Below are 18,102 nucleotides of genomic sequence, written 5' to 3'. Positions count from 1 at the left end.
TGCAGCCAATCTTCTACCATGAAGATGCTTTATGTTCTCTTTCTTGTTGCCTTCTTGGTCTTCCAGGTTCAGGCCAATCCCAAACCACCCTCCAAGGTTGAAGGGGAAGCCAAGGAGCTTCTTGAGTCTCGTGCTTATAAAGACGACGGTAAGTTGGGCTGAAGAACAACTTTTTAAATGTATCTATGTGGGGTTTATTGTGTGTTAGTTTGGTTGCAAGTTGCCTTGGGTTGTCCCAGGCAAGATGAAGTGATGGACAAATTTAATTAATAATTAACCCCCCCCCCTGTAGTTACTGAGAGGTGAGAAAGAATCCTAGAATCCCAGTTGGATGTGCAACCCTAGGTTATCTCAGCAATGGGGTTGCAAAAAGAGAATTATTTAGACTTCCAAGCTCTAGCTGCCATGGACTTTCCAACCTCGCAGCAAGGACCCAGGCAAACTGGTTCATTGCCCAGATCATATTGGGATGAGGGAATGCATTCAGGTTCATTACTTACTGAGCTGGACAGGACTGTGTGTTTTAGGACCTTTTCCCTGATTTTTCCTTCAACGGCTGGGGTGGGAAGTTTCCCCCCCAGATTCCTTTAGGGGCAATCTGTCAGGAGTTGCTTTGTGGCAGTGGCTGAGACTAGACTCAAAAGTAGGTGAGGCATTCCCTCTCTCTGTGACCCCCTTTTCTCTCTCTCCCACCCATTCTCTCTTTCTCTCCTCAACCCTTTGTTTGTCTCACTCCTCCCCTGCCAGTTTCTGAGGCCCTTGGACTGCAAGTTGTATGCCCCTACTCTAGCACACGGCTGAAAACTCATCCGCCCCATTCCTTTTTTGGAAGGTGGGGAATTGCTGAAAACAGTTTCTGCTTAAGTTACCCTCAATGTTATCCTCTGTAAGAAGAAAGACTGGCATAGGCAAACTCGGCCCTCCAGATGTTTTGGGACTACAACTCCCATCATCCCTAGCTAACAGGACCAGTGGTCAGGGATGATGGGAATTGTAGACCCAAAACATCTGGAGGGCCAAGTTTGCCTATGCCTGAAGTAAGCTATTCATGCATCTGCAGCTTCCTATTTCTCTCTGGGGGTTTGTGTGCTTAATGTTGCAGCCCTGCAGCCATTTACATAGTAGTAAGAATGAGGGAGAGATTCTATTCAGTTTGCACTCCAGCTATTGTTTGAAATTTTGTGAATTTTGCAAGGTGGTTCCCAGCTCAACGATGTGTACAAAAATGCACATTAATTTTCTACTGAAATCTGCCCTCCAGGAAGTGCTTTGCTCTTTGAGAGCTCTTCAGCTATTTTGAAGAATGCCCTCCTTTCTTTCTTTTTATATGCAGGCCCTGGGCTGAAACCAGAACCAAAGGATTCTTCACGGTTCCAAGTGGTTCTGTGCTCCGACAACGATGGCTATTGCCTGCCACGTGACTTCCAGTGTCACAATGGCTTGGCGTTCAAGGAACCATGGAACGACTGCCCGTTTTCTGATGTTCTGAAGTGCTGTGTGCGCTGATGCAAGAGAAGGTGGAATCCTGAGAAACCCCCTGCAGAGGTTTCTGCAAGCACGAGGAAGAACGAGCAACTCGCTTTGAATAAATCATGGGTTAATTGATTCCAGTCCTTTCAGCCAACCATTGGTTAATTTGTCCCCCATCTTTCAATAAACAACCTATTAACAGAACACACAGCCTCCTCAAATTGTTTTTCTTCATGTTTCCAGTCCAGATCCCTGTATATGCGGCTACTGTGCTCCTTTCCCCCCAGGTGCACACAATAAAATTGCCACCACTGGAGTGAAAATGTGTTTCTTTCCTTGCATTAATTTGAACTTATGAGAAAGCTTCCCTGCCAATGCAGCTTGGCATCATTTGGCACTTTATAAGTCTAATATAGCCTCCCGATGCTTTGCCACTGAATGCCAAGGGTTTCCGAGAGAGTAACAGGCATGCATATGTGTGATGTGCCTGCTTAATCCCTTGGTTTCCCATTTCCCACATCACAATGAAATGCTCTCCTTGCAGGACTGGAAGCTGTGGAAAGCAAAGAAGCTGATTCCTGTACTGCAGGGGGTTGGATTAGATGACCCTGGGGGTTCCTTCCAACTCTACGATTCTATGATTATAGGAATATCACCCTTGAATGATTCCTGGCAGGGAGGGAGGCAAAACATTTTAAGTAGGAGCTGAAAAGTGTTCAGTGAAGGTGTCAAAATGTGCTGAGGTTCAAAGCATAGGTGGCACCACACTAAAATATAGATTTTTAAAATAGCTGCGGAACAAGTATTCTTCTTCTTCACTAAATAATAAATTTGGTTAATCCCTTTATCTTGCCCAGGGCAACCCAAGGCGACTTACAACCAACCAGAGACACATATGTTGTGGCCCCCCTAGAACATTGCCAATTCTGCAGATCTGCGATGGAGTTGTAAACACTGAATGGAGTATGGGGCATCTCATACCCTCCAACATTTCTCCGATGAAAATAGGGATGTCCTTTCCCATAATAAAAATAATTTTTATGATTTATACCCTCCCTGCCCATCTGACTGGGTTGTCCTAGCTGCTCTGGGAAGCTTCCAACATATATAAAAACACAATAAGTATTAAACATTTAAAAAACTTCCCTACACAGTCAGATGTCTTCTGAAGGTTCCATAGTTGCTTACTTATCTCCTTGGCTCAGAAGTTGCATAACTCAGTACCCTCCAACATTTCTCCAATGAAAATAGGGACATCCTAAGGAAAAGTGGAAACTCCAGCAACAAATCAGAAATGGGGATGGCTTCTATAAGTCCTGGACTGTCCCTGGAAAATAGGGACATTTGGAGGGTCTGGCATCTTACATCCTAAATTATACTCTGAAGCGTGTGAATTTTGTCACTTCATTTCCTACCCTGCCTTCTTAAACTACGATGCCTTATGAGGAACAGCTTAGGGAGCTGGGTATGTTTAGCCTGGAGAAGAGCAGGTTAAGGGGTCATATGATAGCCATGTTCAAATATATAAAAGGATGTCATATAGAGGAGGGAGAAAGGTTGTTTTCTGCTGCTCCAGAGAAGCGGACACGGAGCAATGGATTCAAACTCCAAGAAAGAAGATTCCACCTGAACATTAGGAAGAACTTCCTGACAGTAAGAGCTGTTCGACAGTGGAATTTGCTGCCAAGGAGTGTGGTGGAGTCTCCTTCTTTGGAGGTCTTTAAGCACAGGCTTGACAGGCATATGTCAAGAATGCTTTGATGGTGTTTCCTGTTTGGCAGGGGGTTGGACTGGATGGCCCTTGTGGTCTCTTCCAACTCTATGATTCTATGATTCTATTAGTTTCCATAGTTTTCCAAAGTGGCCATTAGATTCAATTGCTCAGAGCAGCTCTGTAGCAGACTCATGAATTTGTTATAGTGGATAATGTTATCAAGAAGTACTAGTCATGCCCAGAATACCCCCAAATACTGGCCAAATACTGATATCCTACCTTCAGTTTGCCAAATCATCTAGTTGGTCACTGTGAAAACAGGTTTGTGGACTAGTTATGCCTTTGGTCTGATTCTGCAGGCATCGTATGTTCTTGACCTACAAGAACATTGGGATATGAAAGCATCCCAAAAGTCCTTCAAGTAAAATACCACATCTGCCTCTTTAATCTCTGTTGCCCTTTGTATTTTAGCGAACACACCCTGCTCCCATTAATCAGGGTTCAAGATGAGTGTACCCATTACAGTGGTACCTTGGTTGTCATACATAATCCATTCTGGGAGTCCCTTCAACACCCGGAATGGTTTTAAAACCTAGGCGTAGCTTTTCATTGGCTGTCAGAGCTTCCTGCACTCAATCGGAAACAGCAGAAACCGCATTGGACGTTCAGCTTCCAAAAAACGTTTGCAAACTGGAACACTCACATCCGGGTTTGTGGTGTGTCGGGAGCCCATTTGTTCGACAACTAAGCCGTTTGACAACCAAGGTACCACTATATATTTCAGTCCTCGATGGAAGGGGTCACATCTATTAACCATCAATTTTCTTCAATAAAGATAGTGTTTGTGTTCTGCACTTGGCTAAACTTTACACAACGTGCTCTGCTTTCAGCAGCCCGATTCTTCTTTCCTTTTGTGCACAAGAAGCCGGCAGCATGTGCAAGAGAGCACATGTGCAAGAGAGCACAACAGCATGTGCAAGAGAGTCCCAGAGAAACAGAGAGGGCCTGGCTATGCCGGACCCTCTGGACCCTCCAAGTGTCCCTATTGTCCAGGGCCATCCCTGATTTAGAGAAGCCGTCCCGGAATGTCCCACTTTTCCTTAGGATGTCCCTATTTTCATTGGAGAAATCTTAGTGGCATAGGAAACGGCTTGGGCACCCGGAGCAGCAAACATGACATGCACCTGGGGGTGGGGCGATCTGCCCATGGGGGTGCACCGATCCTCCCGGAGGTGCCAGCGGCGGCTCCTGATCCTCGCAGAGGTGCCATTGGTGGTGCCTGATCCTTCCGGGGGTGCCAGCGACGGTGCCCAATTGTCCCGGGGTGCCAGCGCTGCCCGCAATCACGCAAATATGCCTGCCATGCGGCGCTGGCTGCCAGGGATGCGAGCACTGCCCACCGGGGTGTGTGAATGCTGGCTGCCAGGTGGTGCTTCCCTGGCGGCTAGCGCCATACGCTGGGCGTATTTGCGTGATCAGCGGGCGGATTTCTATGACAACTATGGGGTGTGGGGGTGTAAGTGCCACCACGCCGATCCGCCCAGAGGGATTTTGTAACCCCCCATGGGCATGACACTCAGGGTGGACCACACACCCCCACACCCCTTGCGACGCCCCTGAGGGTATGGAGTTATCCGACTCTCAAGCTGTCTGAAGGCTTTTTTTTAATGTTTAATGTTTTATTATGTTTTTGTATATGTTGGAAGCTGCCCAGAGTGGCTGGGGCAACCCAGTAAGATGTGTGGGGTATAAACAGTAAAATTGTCCTTATGGAATGGGACGTCCCTATTTTCTCTCCCGTGTTTTGCGCTGCAGAAGTTTTTTTTTGCCACTGTGAGGGCATAGTGCTGGAATAGATGTGCCTTTGATCTTATCGAGCAAGTCTCTTTATATGCTCTAAGAAATGGTTGCAACTGAACTCAGGGGGTATAGAATTTCAGCCCGTAACTCAGAAAGCAAACGGCAACAAATTAGGCCTTACAAGTGCGCCACCTGGTAGTGCACACTATGTGATGCTTGCAGAGGTGCAGAATAAAGAGTCCCAGAAAGGCGGGTTTTAATGGGAACTAGCCTGCAAATCCAGAGTTTCCACTTCCTCGTTCTGTAAGAGCACAAGGAAATGCATAACGCAAATTAAAGTTGCCTTACTTGTTGCCTTGATTTGGAGGGGTTTCTGGATGTAGAGGCCATGTGGCTTCTTCCACTATTAGCAAGATGGGCAGCTAAGACAAAGCATAGATGGCATTATTATTATTATTATTATTATTATTATTATTATTATTATTATTATTAGAATTTATATACTGCCCTATACCTTGGGGTCTCAGAGCGGTTCACAGAATAAAATCAAGACATAAAACCACAAAATACATAATAAAAATAAAAACAACAACCCAATAGCCCCCCCCCCCAATTTTTTAAAAGGGCATAGGATGTAAATCAACTAAAGGCCTGGTTAAAAAAGAATGTTTTTGCCTGGTGCCTAAAGGTGTATAATGAAGGTGGCAGGTGAACTCCCCTGGGCAGAGCGTTCCACAGACAGGGAGTCACTGCAGAGAAGGCCTGTTCGCTTGTTGCCACCCTCTGGACCCCCTCGAGGAGGCGGCACATGAAGGCTCAGGCTCTGGGTAGGTTCATATGGGAAGAGGCAGTCCTCGAGGTATTGCAGTCTTGAGCCATTTAAGGTTTTATAGGTCAAAATCAGCACTTTGAATTGGGCCCAGAAACCAGCGGCGTAGCAAGCTGCTGCGACACCTGGGGGCAGCAAATTGCCATGCACCGGGGGGGGGGGGGCGTCGCCGCTACGTAACGACACATGCGTGCTATGTGGAGGGGGATCACACCCTCCCCCACGACTTCTAAACGTAGCCTAAACGGAGCGTCCAGGCTCCAGGTAGATAGCCCACTGACGCAGCACACCCGCCGCACCAGTGGGCTATCTGTCTGGAGCCTGGACGCTCCGTTTAGGCTCCATTTTGAAGTCACGGGGTGTGTGATCCCCTCTATGTTGTACACATGTGCAGCATCCCGCTGCACATGCATGCTAAGTAGAGGGGGATCGCGCCCCCTGCGACTTCTAAACGGAGGCTAAAGGGAGCGTCCAGGCTCCAGGTAGATAGCCCACTGGAGGGGCTTGCCTTGGGAGTCACTGGGTGGGGCGCCAACTGTCACCCCCCATAGTGGAACCCGGGGCGGCCCACCCCCTACGCCCCCTAGGTCCACCCCTGCTAGAAACTAATCAGTAGCCAGTGCAGTCGGACCAGGATCAGTGTAATATGCTCAAACCGTCTTGCTCCGGTGATCAACCTGACCACTGAGTTCTGCACTAGCTGAAGTTTCCGAACCGTCTTCAGAGGAAGCCCTACGTATAGCACATTGCAGTAATCATAGGGTAATCATAACTGTAGGGATGTGGTGTGTCGGCTGGCAGTCTGTTGATAAGGGTAAACTTTGGAGTTGAGAAGAGCTATAACTGGAATAGATCCAGGACTGCATCTTTCTCGGGTGGCTCTCCAACTGGATGCTGGTTTTGATGCTGGTTTTCGTCTGTTTTTCATCTACTGTCATTTTAACTTTTTGAAAGCCTTACATTTTTGTTGTTATTCTTCCTTATTGATAATAAATAAAAAAATAATTTGTCCAGTAGCACCTTGTTGTTTAGTCGTTTAGCCGTGTCCGACTCTTCGTGACCCCATGGACCATAGCACGCCAGGCACTCCTGTCTTGCACTGCCTCCCGCAGTTTGGTCAGACTCATGTTGGTAGCTTCAAGAACACTGTCCAACCATCTCGTCCTCTGTCGTCCCCTTCTCCTTGTGCCCTCCATCTTTCCCAACATCAGTGTCTTTTCCAGGGAGTCTTCTCTTCTCATGAGGTGGCCTCAGCTTCAGGATCTGTCCTTCCAGTGAGCATTCGGGGCTGATTTCTTTAGAGACTAACTAAGTTTGTTCTGGGTATAAGCTTTCGTGTGCAAGCATACTTCTTCAGAAACACTTCTTCAGATTCTGTTTCAGTGTATCTGAAGAAGTGTGCATGCACACAGAAGCTTATACCCAGAACAATCATAGCTGGTCTCTAAGGTGCTACTGGACAATTTTCTTATTTCTTTATTTATTTCGGCTGTGTCAGACCAACACAGCTACCTACCTAATTCCTTATTGATGATTTTATTGTTTTATCTTTTCCCTAAGCCACTTTGAATTCTTTTTTTACTACTACTACTACTACTACAACAACAACAACAACAACAACAACAACAGAGCAGTGTATAATTTTCATGAAATAAATTAATAAATGTTTTAGGGTATGTTCAGAATTTTATTTTTGTTCAAAGTTCTACGTATGTTTCTACAGAGAAAAAGATTTATATGTATATCACACACATGCAGACACACAAACTGGGACGGAAACTCCGGAATGTAAATATGAGTTGCATCTATCAGGCCAAGTGTTAACAGATGTTAAACTAGCACAGTGATAATAAAACAATATTATCAGCAATAAAGCTGCTCCTATCTTGTGTGCTTTGGCTCAGCAGAGAAATGCTAACACGTGTGTGTGCAATTTGTGACATTTTAGCCCCACTGTTTGCATTTCATTCAGAGTTTGTAGTGCACAGGTTCCTATCTTAGATTAGGCAATCATTTTAGGAAGGTGAGCATGACCATCGGAGGATACAGAGAGGAATTCAACATCACATCAAGGCAATCCTAAGCATTTGAGCTTGCCAGGTGGAACGGTTCCCCCCTCTCCTACCCCTGTGTGCCATTCTGGGAGTTCTCCCATAGCCACGAGCCATTTTTTGGGGGGGGGGGCGTGGAGGTGTTTGAGAGAAGGAGGGGGTGCGAAGCCCCATTGTACAAGCAGAAGGGCAAAGCTTGTTCGCCAGGAATAGAAACTTGGGTGTAGGGCACAGAGGCAGAAGGGCTCGAATGCCCAGCATCTTTTGAGCAGAGCACCATTAGCAGAAGGAGCAAAAAGTACAGATCAGGCAGGAACAAGATGACTTCAGCAACCCCTCCCCAAAGGGGAATTGGAGAGCCCTGGTAAAATTCCTTCATGCGAGTAGAAGCTGGATCTTTCAGTCACAAAAGAGCTCCACCTTCCTTCACTTCCACCCCCACTTCCTGGGTTTTATCCTTATAGAATCGCAGAATTGTAGAGTCAGACGGGTCCCTGAAGGTCCTCTAGTCCACCCCGCTGCAGTGCAGGAATCTCAGCTAAAGCATCCATGACAGATGGCCATCCAAACCTCTGCTTGAAAACCTCCAAGGAAGGAGAGTCCACTCAGTGGCAGAGCTAGCCGCTCGGGTGCCGGGTATGGCGCACGCATCCTGCAGCCGGTGGGGGGGGGCGAGCCACCCATGGGGGCAGGGTGCACTGTGTGGAGCCTCTCTGCCACCTCCCCCTCAGCTGTAGGGTGGCCAAGGGAGAGGCAGAGGGCAGACGCAAGCCCCACGCTGCTGTTTTATGCAGCGTGGAGCCTGCAGGTTGCCAAACTACCTCGTCACTCCCAGGAGAGATGCGTGGGTCGGACAAGCTGCAGGCTCCACGGTAAGTGCCCACCCCCACAGTGTGGCCCCCAGTGCCAGCCGTGTTTCATTATATTTGTTGACTGAACTAAAAAGTTTCGTGAGCCTGATTATTATTATTTTTTAAAAAACTCATATTTTTGTCATTTTGTCCCTGGGTTAGTCACACTTCTTTGAAGTCTCTCAGCCTCACTCACCTCACAGAGTGTTTGTTGTGGGGGAGGAAGGGAAAGGAGAATGTTAGCCACTTTTAGACTCCTTCAGGTAGTGATAAAGCGGGATATCAAATCCAAACTCTTCTTCTTCATCATCTTCATTTTGTCACCCCCCTCAGTGATGACACCCGGGGTGATCCGCACCCCCTTCCTCCTCAGTCCACCACCTGCTGAGGAAGACCATAGCATTGACAGACCTTACTGTCAGAGAGTTCTTCCTGATGTTGTGTCAGAATATCCTTTCTTGTACAGTGGAACCTCGGTTTATGAACACCTCGGTTTATGAATTTTCGGTTTATGAACGCCGCGGACCCATCTGGAACGGATTAATTCACTTTCCATTACTTTTAATGGAAAAGTTCGCTTCAGTTTATGAACGCTTCAGTTTATGAACAGACTTCCGGAACCAATTACACCCATGTTTCAGTTTATGAACGCTTCAGTTTAAGTACTTCGCGGACCCGTCTGGAACGGATTATTCCACTTTCCATTACTTTCAATGGAAAAGTTCGCTTCAGTTTATGAACGGTTACTCCGCGGACCGTCTGGAACGGATCAATCCACTTTCCATTACTTTCAATGGGAAAGTTCGCTTCAGTTTATGAACGCTTCAGTTTATGAACAGACTTCCGGAACCAATTGTGTTCATAAACCGAGGTACCACTGTAATTTGAATCTACTGGTTTGAGTCCTGCCCTCTGGAGGAGCAAGAGGAGAAACGCTTGGTCACTCCTATGTTGACCCAGAACAGCACGCCCGCTCCCCAGCTGCAAAGACTATTTACCACTCATTTATAAAATGTTTGAATTGCCCCAATATTCGCTAGTTGAAATGGAAAGAACGAAGTTCAAATAACCTCTTTTATGACATTTACAGGATGAGTGGATGCTAAGGACATTATTTCCAGGATGACCTCCTGCACTGCGGCTGCCTGCTGCTGCAAGAAAAGCCTGCCAGGGGAAGGCCCTTCCTCAAGGACGGAACATCTGCTTGGCATGCAGAAAGTTCATCTCTAGGTATTACTGGAAGAGGATGCCTGTCTGAAATGGTGGAAAGATGCTGCCATTCAGTGCAGGCAAACCTGAGCTAGGTGAATCAGTGGTCTGACTCTGGATAAAGCAGTATCCAATGTCCCACAATATGATGCTCCACAGGTCTTTGCAAACCTGCCTCCGGCTCTTGTTTTTATACTTGCGGCGATAGGCCTGGAAATGGATTGGGACATGGGGACATTTGCCCCACCTGCCAGCAGTCAGAACAAAAGGGGATTGCAAAGAGCTCCGAAAGGACCTCTCCAAACTAAATGAATGGGTGACAAAATGGCAAAGTGAGCAAATGCAATGTGAACAAATGCAAAGTGGTAAAAGGATATTAGTTTCAAACAGATGCCCACAGGGTGGTCAATTGGTGGTGCCTGACCAGGAACGAGACCTTGGGGTCATGGTAGATAGCTCAAGGAAGATGTTGACCCAGTCAGTGGCAGATGTGAAAAATGCAAATTCTGAGCTAGGGATTGTTAGGGAAGCAGTGGGAAATAAAACTGCCAATATAATAAGTGTTGTTCTGTGCATGACTGCGCATGATTCCCCCCCCCCAAGACACAGTGTCTGGAAAGTGGTGTGGAGGTCATGTCCCCTATCCTTCTTAGGCTCTTGAAGGATCTTGCAAGATACAGTCAGGACAAACCTTTCTCCTGGCAGCACTTTCTGGAGCTACAAACCATTAAACATTAAAAAAACTTCTCCATCTGAAGGTTTGTAAAGTTACTTATCTCCTTGGCTCAGGGGTTACATAACTGCCTTGAGGGCAGGGTTATATAGAGTTCCCTTCATAAAAATACACCTTAAGCCCCCTGGAACAGAGGAAGATGATCCCCCAACTGCCATCCAAGTGAATCACTTGGGCATGTCCCTCTTCTTCTTCTTCTTCTTCTTCTTCTTCTTCTTCTTCTTCTTCTTCTTCTTCTTCTTCTTCTTCTTCTTCTTCTTCTTCTTTCTTCGGCAATCACTCATAGCCGAGTAAGATTGTCTTCCATAAACCCAATTTTAACAATCGGTCCATAAGTGACTGTGGAGGCCAATTCTGGATCCACACGTCCTTCCACGGTGGGGACATTGGTTTCCAGGCAGGAGTTGTTCACGGTGTGGATTTGCCAAGCATGCCTTCCTCTTACCACGTTTCTCCCTTGCGTCCTGAGATCGGGTTTCTTCAAAGCCCATGACACCTTTGGTAAAGCTGTTCTCCAACTGGAGCGCTCGCAGGCCAGGGTTTCCCAGTTGTCAGTGTTTATACTACATTTTTTAAAGATTTGCCTTGAGACAGTCTTTAAACCTCTTTTGCTGACCACCAGCATTATGCTTTCCATTTTTAAGTTCGGAATAGAGTAGTTGCTTTGGAAGACGATCATCAGGCATCCGGCACAACATAACCAGTCCAATGAAGTAGATGTTGAAGAATCATTGCTTCAACACACTGGTGATCTTTGCTTCTTCCAGTATTTCTAATATTAGTCTGCCTGTCTTCCCAAGTGATGTGTAAAAATTTTCGGAGACACCGTTGATGGAATCTTTCGAGGAGTTGGAGCATGTCCCACACCCCAGTATTAACAGTATGGTGGGAGTTGAGCTGCAGTGTCACAGTAACTCCTTTTGGCGAAAATGGCATAGGGCAGAATCAGCATAGTCATGAGGGGACCCTGCTGGGAAGGATTAGCTCTGGCACACCCTAAGCTCAGGTTGAAACATCTGCCTGGCTGGAATGTCCCACTCTAGTCACCAAGCATGAGCCTGGATACTTGGCTTGCCCCATGACGGAGTTCAATGCTGGGTGGTTCTCAACGAGGGAGTTGGGCATTTCCCAGTCACAACGGAGTCTCATTCCATCAGTGAAGGCTGAGTGGAATGAGGAATTTATCCTTGTCCTACTGCCCTGCTGGCCCTGTTTGTGTCTGATAGCCAGTGAAGTTTTGGACAGTTTCGGCCAAACACCTAGTGTCCTGTTTCAGTACTTCCATCACTCTCAAGGGGCCACAGAATGCACCTGCTTGGGCAATGTCTTTATTCAGGTCTATGCTGTCCAGTCAAAGGCAACTATGGGGTGCGATGCTCATCTTGCATTTCGGGCCGAGGGAGCCCCTTCCAATTCTTTGAAGTCTATGTTCAAGGTTCTTGGGCCCAAACTACCTTCTGGACTTTCTGATTCCTAATGTTCCACTTTGCTCACTGGTTTCTTCTGATAGGGCACTTTTACCCTTTGGTACTTCACTGATATTGTTGCATGATTGTGGGCTTTTAATTCCCTACCCCACCCCAGTGCAGTTCATAACCATTTAAATAAATGCCCCCAACTCCTATCTTATTGCATATACTATTTGACAACTGCATGAAGCCTCCAGATTAAGATGTTTGGGGTGATGCATTTATTCTTGGTCCTCCACTGTCTTGCAAAGAATCACCATGACAACAATTCCCCAATAGTCAGCAAATACTCCCACATTATTTACTATCTAGGTGGAGTTTTGATCGATGTGGCAGGATGTTTGCCCTGCAGCTATTTATTCCACAACTGAGAAGTTTACTGATCGTAAATTTGCTGGCCCACTGCCACAAAAATCTGTATAAATAAAGGGTTTCTGCAACCTCGTCCTTCAACCATTCTCCAGCCTTGCTCTTGTCTCCTGCGATCCTGAGATCCCAGCCAATTGTGCACCATGAAGACCGCCCTTGTGCTCTTGGCTTTGGCCTTCTTGGTTTTCCAGGCAACTGCTAAGCCAAATCCTGGTGTTTTAGCAGAAGATGATGCCCCAATGCCAGCGGGTGAGTAGAATTAAGCAAAAACTTCTCCCTCCCTTTCTCTTTCTTTCTCCTCCTCCCCTCCTCTTGCAATAGCATGTCCATATCATTGTGGTTCCTTCACATTTCCAATTTGTTTCTTTTCTCATGCCCTCAATCTCCTGCATCTGCTGGCTTCTGTCACTAGGTCTAGAGTTGAAGGGCATCATGCAAGGTCCCACAGATTCTTACGTTAGCTGTTTCCAGAATCCGGTCTCTTCACCCAGGCAAGAGTCAGTTGTCTTGCACACAAGAAGACACAGTATACACACAAGATCAATTTGGCCACCACTTTTGTTTAGACATATCAGCATCACTATTGGTTCTGAAGGAAAGATGCTGCCACTTTCTAACTTCTCAGTCACTCACCAAACACCCAGGATGTGCCTTGCAACCACATTCTGAATGTCAGACATGAGCCCTAAAGCCTTTGAAAGAGCTACAGAGGTTACAGGGTGACATGTGTTATCTAAAATGGGTGTTGGGAGTCTTTGGCCAATGGGTCAAATTACGCCCATCAGGGATTCTAATTTGGCCCAAAAGTCTGTTTTCATCCAATCACGGCCACCTGCCCCACACCTGACTCCACATTAGGTGTGGGGCAAGTAAAGCTGCAGTGCCAAAGGAACAATTAGGAGTCTGGTCCTGATCTTACCTCTACAAGTGAAGATTTTGGCACCCTTTAATATTTGCACCAAATGCAAACCCCGTTGGGATTATCAGGGGTGCCTAAACTTTTTTCAAAGAGGGCCAGATTTGATGAAGTGAACATGTGTGAAGGCCAACCAAAGTTGTTGAGCTTCTTTTTAGGATCGATGTTGTTGAGCTTTTTACCCCAGGAAATAAACTGTCACAGGGGCCAGATTGAATTGACCGGCAGGCCAGATAAGGCCCCCGAAACTAACTTTGGACATGCCTGGATTAGTTCCATTTGAGAGCTTCCAGTCAGAGCCGCCAAGTAAAGAAGACCCCTGCAAAGGGGGTGGGGGCTTGCTTTCTGGCCCGCTTTCAACAGGAATCTTTGCAGCCATGAGCCAGAGATGCAGGTGGCGCTGTGGTCTAAACCACTGACCCTCTTGGGCTTGCCAATCGGAAGGTCAGTGGTTTGAATCCGTGTGACGGGGTGAGCTCCCGTTGCTCTGTCCCAGCTAGCAATTCGAAAGCATATCAGCACAAGTAGATAAATAGGTACCGCTGTGGCAGGAAGGTTAACTGTCGTTTCTGTGTGCTCTGGCACTCGACATGGTGTCCCGTTGTACCAGAAGCGGTTTAGTCATGCTGGCCACATGATCCGGAAAACCGTCTGTGGAGAAACGCTGGCTCTCTCAGCCTGAAATGTGACATGAGAGTCACACCTCATAGTTGTCTTTGACTGGACTTAACTGTCCAGGGGTCCTTTACCTTTACCTGTAACCATGGCTTGAATTCAAGCTAAGGAATCAAAGACTCCAGAGCACATTGGAGTGTACATTCAATCCTTCCCTTTAATTTGAATCACCAATGCTTGGCGATGGACAGTTGGCCAGTGCCACCTATCTGTCAAAAGTGGTCCAGTTCCCTATTCGGCAGCACATATACTAAAATTGGAACGATACAGAGAAGATTAGCAAAAGTGGTCCAGTTCTGCATCTCAGCCACTGGCTGCTGCATGCAGTTCTCCATCTTTCATATAGACCCATTTCAATATGGCTTCAGGTTTGGGCATGACAATAATATAATAATTTATTATTTGTACCCTGCCCATCGGGCTGGGTTTCCCTAGCCACTCTGGGCGGCTTCCAACAAAGATTAAAAATACTTTAAAATGTCACACATTAAAAACTACCCTAAACAGGGCTGCCTTCAGATTTCCTCTAAATGTCAGGTAGTTGTTTATCTCTTTGACATCTGGTGGGAGGGCGTTCCACAGGGTGGGCGCCACTACCAAGCAGGCCATCTGCCTGGTTCCCTGTAGCCTCACTTCCCGCAATGAGGGAACTGCCAGAAGGCCCTCGGTGCTGGACCTCAGCGTCCTGGCAGAATGATGGGGGTGGAGACGCTCCTTCAGGTATACTGGGCCAAAGCCGTTTAGGGTTTTAAAAGTCAGCACCAACATTTTGAATTGTGCTCGGAAACGTAAGCCAATGTAGGTCTTTCAGGACCGGTGTTATATGGTCTCGGCGACCACTCCCAGTCACCAGTCTAGCTGCCGCATTCTGGATTAGTTGTCGTTTCTAGGCATACCTGCCAAGTTGGAAATAGCAGACCGGCGGAAATAGCAGACCGGAAGTAGCGCTGCCGCCATTTTGGAACTGGGCGGAGCATGCTCAGAAGTGACTTTTGATGCTGCTTTGCCCAGTTCCAAAATGGCCGCCGCGCCAAAAGTCACACTGCAGCCATTTTGGAACTGGGCAAAGCAGCATTAAAAGTCGCTTCTGAGCATGCTCCGCCCAGTTCCAAAATAGCCGCCGTGCCAGAATAAACCGGGAAAATACAAAAAAATCCGTTTTTTCAGCTAGGAACAGCTGGAAAAATGGTGATTTCCCGGGGAAAACGGGAGACTTGGCAGCTATGTTTCTAGGTCACCTTCAAAGGTAGCCCCACGTAGAGCTCATTGCAGTAGTCCAAGCGGGAGATAACTAGAGCATGCACCACTCTGGCGAGACAGTCTGTGGGCAGGGAGGGTCTCAGCCTGCGTACCAGATGGAGCTGGTAGACAGCTGCCCTGGATACAGAACTGACCTGCACCTCCATGGACAGCTGTGTGAGTCCAAAATGACTCCCAAGTTGCGCACCTGGTCCTTCAGGGGCATAGTTACCAGGGAGTCCTCCAAACCAGCCCGCCCGCTGTCCCCCAAGAACAGTACTTCTGCCTTGTCAGGATTCAACCTCAAAAACACATTGGTCAGCCTGACTGATGATTTTTATCAGGAGTGGTGTGGTTCTACATCAGAGTTTTGCAAACTTGGGTCCCCAGGTTTTTTGGACTACAGTTCCCACCTTCCCAAGCCACTGGTCCTGCTAGCTAAGGTGATGGGAGTTGTAGCCCCAAAACAGTTGGAGACTCAAGGTTGGGAAACCCTGGTCTACTTTTTTGACTCTCCTTAACTTCTCAGTGGCTTTCAGCAGCATAGACCAGGAGCAGCTCTGTGAATGGAGGGTTAGGGAGACAGTGTTGCAGTGTCTCCACTCCTCTCTTCAGGGCCACCGAGAAGGAATAGCATTGGGATGCTACTATTTAGATATATAGCATTGACACTGGGGGCATCTCTCAATGTTCCATCTTGCCTCCCTTGCCTCTATGTGATACCACTGGGAGATGTTATCCAGAGATCGGGATACCCAGCTCTGTCCCTCCATTTTATCTGAATCAGGAGAGGCTGTGCGGGTGCTGGGCCAGTGTCTGGAGGCAGTTGGAATGGGGGGGTGTCAATAAACAGAAGCTGTATCCTTAAAGTTATTTCTTGGATTTGAGAATTTGGAAGACAGTTATTCTGTGTGCTGCTTGGAGGTGCTCCTTCATTTTAGATGGGCAACGAGTGCCTATGCCCAGTAATCCCTGACAGTCTCTCATATAATGAGCTTTGTGTGGATCTGACCTTGAAAGTGGTCCAGAAGTTGAGGCTGGCACAGAATACTGCAGCCCTGGTGCAATGGGGCCCAATTGGACAGGAACACATCCTGCACTGGCTGCTAGTGAGAGAAGAGGTCTGATTCCAGGTAGTGACTAAGAATGATGGAGAAATTCCATTCAGTTAGCAGTTAAAGGTTAAGCTCCCTAATTCACACTTTCCTGAAAAATACACAAATGAAAACTCAGCCATCCTTCAAAATTCACACATTACTCATTTTTTGTTGTTGTTTAAATATTTCTTATTAGGGTTTATTTATAAAGAAAAATGCAAAGATTATCGTCAAATATCTTCTTTTTTTGGTCCAAATGAAACATTAATCTAGGGGGGAGGGGGAGAATAACAGAAAATACTGGGGTAAAGCATGTCTAAATAGGCACATATTAATGAAAATGGCATGCAAAAGGTACCATATTATGTACAACTGCTTTGGAAAAATGTCTGTCTTTGCTTGCAAATATGTGTTTATTAGGAGAAAGCTGATGAATTTTCATGAGGACTTTAAAAAAATAAAATGTGCAAACTAGTATAGAAATGTGGTGAATGGAACTTTGGGGGTTTTTTGGGTGTGTGTGGAAAATGAGGACTTGAGAGTAACTGAATTTGACCAACTCACCCACTGCTCTTTGAGGCTGAGATCTTGTTCAGAAAGAAACAAGATCCCTAACCATTCTTCAGAGTAGCCTTAACAAAACCTGTGTAGATGTTTACACCAGTGTAACCAGCAGCACCTGTGCAGAGAAGAGAAAGTTTGTTGTTATATCATCATCATCATTAATTTTATTTTGGTTAGACACTTTTCTTACCGCATAACTCAAAGAGCAGATTACAGTAAAACCAACCCCAAAAGCAACATCAATAAAATTGAAAACCAAAGCTAACAAAAGAAAGAAAGCGGGAACATATATTATGCTCTAGTTTGCAAAACTTTACAGAAAAGCAGTGTCCGCTATGTTAAAGTCAGCTAAGACTAAGCTAAGCCAAAGAAAGGAGAGATACCTGATAAGCATGTTAAGGTCTCTTGCCTTTTCTTTCTTTTCCTGCAGAAGATGTTCCCCGCCCAAGAAATGCCATGGTATGCAATGCTATGGGGGGAAATTGCCGTGCCGGGTGCCATTCCCATGAGAAGTCTCTTGGAAAATGCTTTGCAAATATGCATTGCTGTGTGGCGTACCAGTAGAGAGCCTGCTCAAGAGAGATGCAAGGAAGACCCAACAGCGTACGATCAGAACAGAGGAAGGATCCACCTCCCAATCAAGATGGATTGGTGCTAAACCTCTCTTTTTTGATTAAAATTGAGTTTGCTTCCATTTCAGTGACTATCTGGTATTTCATTCCTCCTCAAAGCAATCGATCACGTATAGTTATCACTAGCACTAAACTACCTTTGTTGCTGTAACTACTACTAGAAACTCCCCCATTGCCCCCAATTATCTGAAAGAGTCACAATTTTCTTAATTTCTTGATTCAATTTATTATATTTCTATGCCACTTTTCATTCACAGGAATCACAAAAAGCTAATAAATAAATAATAATAATAATATAATTTATTATTTATATACTGTCAATCTGACTGGGTTGCCCCAGCCACTCTGAGCGGCTTCCAACAAATTGAAACACGGTAAGCCATCAAACATTAGAAACTTCCCTATGCAAGGAAATAATATATTGCAAACAATAAATAACAATGGTGTAATGGAACATGACAAATATCACTTAAATCATATCGAA

At 46.2% G+C, this 18,102-nt stretch overlaps 2 long non-coding RNA genes across 2 annotated transcripts; both read left to right on the top strand.

The window, feature by feature from the left end:
* On the top strand, positions 1 to 1,674 carry LOC148686446 (uncharacterized). Its single transcript, XR_015949409.1, has 2 exons — positions 1 to 148; positions 1,334 to 1,674. It is a non-coding gene; the product is annotated as an uncharacterized LOC148686446 (long non-coding RNA).
* A 10,903-nt stretch (positions 1,675 to 12,577) lies between these two features.
* On the top strand, positions 12,578 to 17,680 carry LOC148686445 (uncharacterized). Its single transcript, XR_015949224.1, has 2 exons — positions 12,578 to 12,744; positions 17,417 to 17,680. It is a non-coding gene; the product is annotated as an uncharacterized LOC148686445 (long non-coding RNA).
* The last annotated feature ends 422 nt before the right edge of the window (positions 17,681 to 18,102 follow it).

Source organism: Zootoca vivipara, chromosome 3 (assembly GCF_965207765.1).
Source record: "Zootoca vivipara chromosome 3, rZooViv2.hap1.1, whole genome shotgun sequence".
Classification (NCBI taxonomy): domain Eukaryota; kingdom Metazoa; phylum Chordata; class Lepidosauria; order Squamata; family Lacertidae; genus Zootoca; species Zootoca vivipara.
This window is presented reverse-complemented; position numbering and strand designations above follow the sequence as displayed.